This window comes from Apodemus sylvaticus, chromosome 3 (genome assembly GCF_947179515.1).
Source record: "Apodemus sylvaticus chromosome 3, mApoSyl1.1, whole genome shotgun sequence".
NCBI classification, from domain to species: Eukaryota; Metazoa; Chordata; class Mammalia; order Rodentia; family Muridae; genus Apodemus; species Apodemus sylvaticus.
The window spans coordinates 169,008,562-169,013,715 of record NC_067474.1 but is presented as its reverse complement, the minus strand read 5'-3'; the positions used below and the strand labels follow the sequence as shown (position 1 = coordinate 169,013,715).

Here is a 5,154-nt window from a genome sequence, read left to right as displayed (position 1 = left end):
AAAGGGTAGAAGAAATGGACATGTGGACGCATGCCCAGATCACAGGAGGGTGCTTCCGTGCTCCCCTTTGTACCTGTGCTCTGCTGGAACCATAGCCATCAACTGTTGAGTGAAATATTAAAAACGTAGAACCGGCATCTTTCTGTGCTTACGCCTCTCTGCCCTGGCAACCTGGCAGCTCTCAACTCTTTTTTTTTTTTTCCTGTTTTTTTGTTTTTGTTTTTGTTTTTTGAGACAGGGTTTTTCTGTGTAGCCCTGGCTGTCCTGGAACTCACTCTGTAGACCAGGCTGGCCTCGAACTCAGAAATCTGCCTGCCTCTGCCTCCCAAGTGCTGGTATTAAAGGCGTGCACCACCACTGCCTGGCTGGCCTGGCAATTTTTATCTCGTGGAGATTCTGATGCTGAACTCCACAGTCTCTCCACCCAGCTCACTAGATTCCCATTGGCGGGTCGCTACCACACCAACCTTGTGCTTCAAATCTCCTATGACCTTTGTGGTGCACATCTGGCAAAGCCATGCTTGGCCACCATACCTTTCTCTCTTGAACCCAGACAAGCCATATGTGAAGGAAAACGCAACGCAAACTTAGTTCAGAAACAATGATAACTAAATCTCTGGGCACAACAACTAAAACCTAATCTTGTAAGCCTTATTAAAATCTGATTCCTCCAGAGGTGGATGTGCAAGGCTCTAGCAGCTACATCTTATCCCTCTGCTGTCCCCATTCCAAAAGCACCCCAACTATCTCCTACTTCCTCTCTTCTTCCATCCAACCCGGAAGTCCTGCCCACTCTCCCAGTGATTGGCTCCTTTATTCATTAGGGAACTGGTTCATAAGAACAGCACCAGGCCCATCCACAACAATGAACCTCTTCCTAGTTCTGGAAGCATGTCCCTTCTTAATGACTCCCTTCCCTTAGAAGCAGGTTCTCCCTGAATGAGAATATTGGTCCAAACATGTTCTTGCATGGCCCAAGCAATAACAGAGGCTGGCGTTTGTGGTCAGGGTGTGGGCAGGGTCCCTTCCCCAAGGGCGCCCCTCCTGGTGGGTGCCCCTAACCCACAGGCATCCCTCCTCTACAGGCACCCATCCCACACAGATGCCCCTCCCCCATAGGCATCCCTCCATCAAAGGCTTCCCTCCTCAGTTTGTTGATGCCACCTTCTCCCTGTGCCCCATGAGCCTGTCCATTAGTATTGATCTGTCCACAGCTCTTGTTACACAGACACTGATCCTTTGGGATTAGGGATCTTCCTGTCCACCATGCCTACATCTAAAGGACCCTGGACTAAATAAGGTCACATTCTGAGCCATTGAAGGTTGGGACTTCAACATAATAGTTGGGGTGTAGAGGGTAGCACATTCAACTTCCAACACACCTGTTGACGCTCCATTTCTTTATCAAACTGTCTGGCTCCCTAGGCAGCTGACCTTTGGTAGATAAAGACTTTTATTTCAGTGTTTAAAAGCAAAGCACCAGGCAGATGATTTGGCTCAGTAGGTACAGGGACTTGCCTCCAAGCCTGACCACCCAAATCCATGTGTAACCTCTCTGAAGTCATTACTCATGGATTTGCATATTAAATCTCTTGCATTTCACTCATTAGGACTTATACTTAGCTTCATAAAATTGTAACTATTTAAACTGCACAATATTTTAAAAAGACACTTCATTCCCAGGTCTGTTTCATTCGTATCAACCCACGACTGGACTTAGCATTTACTCAGACACTACCCATGTCAGGGGCACTGGTGAGCACTGTCCAGGCCAATGGTGGGAGACCCTGTCCAGCCCTGAAGTGCAAGGGCAAGCTTCCGTCAGTCTGTCTGGAGCCCCCTGTCATCTAAACACATATTATGGTGTGTGTTCTTCTGGGTCCTGAGATTTCGCCCACCTACCATATGAGTCTTCCACTTCCTGATGCTGCACACAGATGGACAGAGGATCCTTGGTTCCCTCCTACTAGGGATGCTCTCTTCTGCCATTTTGAATGTGCCAGGCAGTGAGGGTATCATGGGGGACCAAGTGGAACTAAGCCAGGACATTCTGATCAGGGTGGGTATAGAGAAGGCTTCTGCCATCTTTGCATCAGCTACCCACACAGTTCAGCACATTCTACCCACGGTGCATTCTGTTTCCTGGAGGAGCTGGTGGCACATTTAATCTGGGAAACCCATTTTGACACTCTGAGTCACATGCTCTCATCTAGCTGTGCTGCCAGTCAACAGTGTGTCTTCCTTTCTTGGCCCATGAACTTTTTGGTCAAGGTGCCCATTTGTTTCTAACGTGGAGGTGTCCTGGGTCAGGTAGTGTCCTGGTGAAGAGGCAGCTGTCTAACCTCCCCTGGAGTTTTGCAGAGGCAATCATGTTGAAGTGATATCATTAAGATGGGTTATGATTGGACATATATAGAAGTGGAGAAGAACCAGTGAACATAGGGGCACAGAGGGCAAGAACACAAGAAAATGTTTGGGATGGACTTACCTGTCCATCTCATAAGGGACCTTCCTGAGCCCCTACTGATCTCGATCCTGGGATCCTGGGCTCCAGGGCTACAAAACAATAAGGTTTGTTATTTAAGAATCTAACAGGGACCTCTTCCTGTAAGCGGCCAGAGGTGACCTATGAAGATGGTTCTCTACTCTCTTGACCCAGAAAACCCCACAAAATCATGAAAATCAAGAGGCTCAAACCTTTGTGTTCACTTTAAAAACATCCGGGGAAACTACCCAGGCCATCCAGGGTATGCATATCTGCAAAGTCACCAAGTGTCTGAAGGATGTCACTTTAAAGAAGCAGTGTGTGCCATTCTAGCAGTATAATGTTAGAGTCAGTCAGTGCGCACAGGTTAAACAGTGGGGCTGGACACAGGGACAGTGGCCAAAAAAGAGTGCTAAATTTTTGCTGCACATGCTTGAAATTGCAGAGAGTAAAGCTGAACTTAAGGGTTCAGACCTAGATTCTCTAGTCATTGAACATATCCAAGTGAACAAGGCACCTAAGATGCACCGATGAACCTACAGAGCTCACGGATGGATTAATGCATACCTGAGCTCCCCCTGCCACACTGAGATGATCCTCACTGAGAAGGAACAGATCGTTCCAAAGCCAGAAGAGGAAGTTGCACAGAAGAAAAAGATCCCAGAAGAAACTGAAGAAACAAAAACTCATGGCACGGGAATAAATTTAGCATAAAATAAATGTGGATAAAGAAAAAAGAGAGAGAACCTAACAGGAAGAGTCAAGGTGGACAATGTTGCTGCATAGTACTCTCTAGGGTCTCTGCGCACAACTGCCAGGTTTGCTCTGATGGAGAGCTGAGCTCTTCCACAGCACTGTTCTGGGTAGAAGCTGTGTCTCCTTCCTTCACCACGTCCCCCAGAGCAGAGAAGTCATTGGGTGCACCATGTGACCTCCATATACCTCATCATGGAGGGGATCGGGGGTTTTCAGGCTAGTCTTGATGTGGTTGAGGAAGCGAGGACACTGTAGATAACTTTCCTGCATGATGGGGCTCTACCCATTCTGAGATGGGTACACCCCAGGGACTTGTTTGTCTCTGGATCTGGGCTCTCCATTCAACTGTCCTTATGAACCAGACAGCGCGAAACAGGACCTCAGAGGAAAGGCAGCAGTTTCTCCTCACCCAATTTCCTAGGGACTTCTGCTGAGCTGTCCTAGACGCCAGTAAAGCCAGCACCACGGACAGCAGCCGCATGGACCATTGCCTTGGGATCTCTGTCTTGTGGATTTGAGCTGTGAAGCCAGCACCACGGACAGCAGCCGCATGGACCAGTGCCTCGGGATCTCTGTCTTGTGGATTTGAGCAGTGAAGCCAGCACCACGGAGAGCAGCCGCAAGCAGGGCCATCGCCTTGGGATTTGTGTTCTGTGAAAAATGACACTTCTGATTCCAAACTACAGAAGAGCCACTAAAAAGTACATCAAACACATCCATAAAGCCAGAAGTACATGGTCTGAAGTTTTGGTGTCGTGGGTAGGGGTCCTGTTTACAGCTCCTACTAGCTGTGTGCCAGGCACCCTGTACAGATGGGAGACTTCTGTGGTCTACACCTGTGGACCTGAGTTCCCTTGCTCAGAACTTCCTCTATTTTGTTTTACTGAGGGAAGGAATTCTTGCTCTGAGCCCACAGCAAACATCCTTCAATATTACTGGCCATCTTGAATTGCAGCAAGGCACCTACACCAGTTCCTGTAAAGGGAAGGATAGACCCATGTCAGTCACACATTGGTTCTAATGGGGGTATGGTTTCTTCACCCTGACCATCCAGCTGCAGTGACTTTGCTGAAGGGAAAAGGGAGATGACTATCTCAAAGGAGACCTTAGTGTCCTCTCAGAAAGAAGATGTGGTTTCTGCTGGGGACTGGAATCATTGAATGAATGCACAGAAGGATGGATAGGCACAGAAAAAGCCTGTGGATGGGCATGGCCCAGCTTCTCCTCACACCCCAGCTTCTCCTCATGGCCCAGCTTCTCCTCATGCCCCAGCTTCTCACAGCCCAACTTCTCCTCATGACCCAGCTCTCCTCACAGCTCAGCTTCTCCTCACAGCCCAGCTTCTCCTTCAGGGTTAGAAATGGGATGGTCACCTTGTCCACAAAGGGTTTGACTGCCAAATCATCAGCCTTTGCAGAAGCATCAGCTGTGGTAGCTTTCTGCACTCTGTCTATTCACTACAGCATTATGGGAACACACTTCTCTTGGAAGGACAGGGCGGAGTCCAGAAACGAGTGTGTCCCTGGAGCAGGATGTAACCTCTGCCATGCCTCTCCTTGCCTTCATCTCAGCACCATTCTGATTTGGTCCCTCCAGTGTGAGATGACAATTCTGGTGCTTAGAACACAGTGCCAGGGAGATGCTGCATCCTGCTGTTGCAGGTCTATGGCCAAGCAACAGGGGAGTGTCCCTGCATTCTGGCCCACAGTTGGTGGCTCAGACAGTAGCAGTGTGTGTCTCTGGCCACATGGAGCATGAAGGCTGAGCTGAAGTGACCACAGAGCTTGTTCTGGTAAGTCTGGGAGAAGAGTTTGTTCCAGGCTTCTCTCCCACACTGGCAATTTGCTGGCCATCCTTGAATTCCTGGGTTTGTGGAAACAGTCCCTCATCTCTCTTTCTCCTTCCTGTGTCCC

At 48.9% G+C, this 5,154-nt stretch overlaps 1 pseudogene; it reads left to right on the top strand.

The window, feature by feature from the left end:
• The first annotated feature begins 2,634 nt into the window (after positions 1 to 2,634).
• Positions 2,635 to 3,188, top strand: LOC127680204 (60S ribosomal protein L17-like; annotated as a pseudogene).
• Positions 3,189 to 5,154: the final 1,966 nt, after the last annotated feature.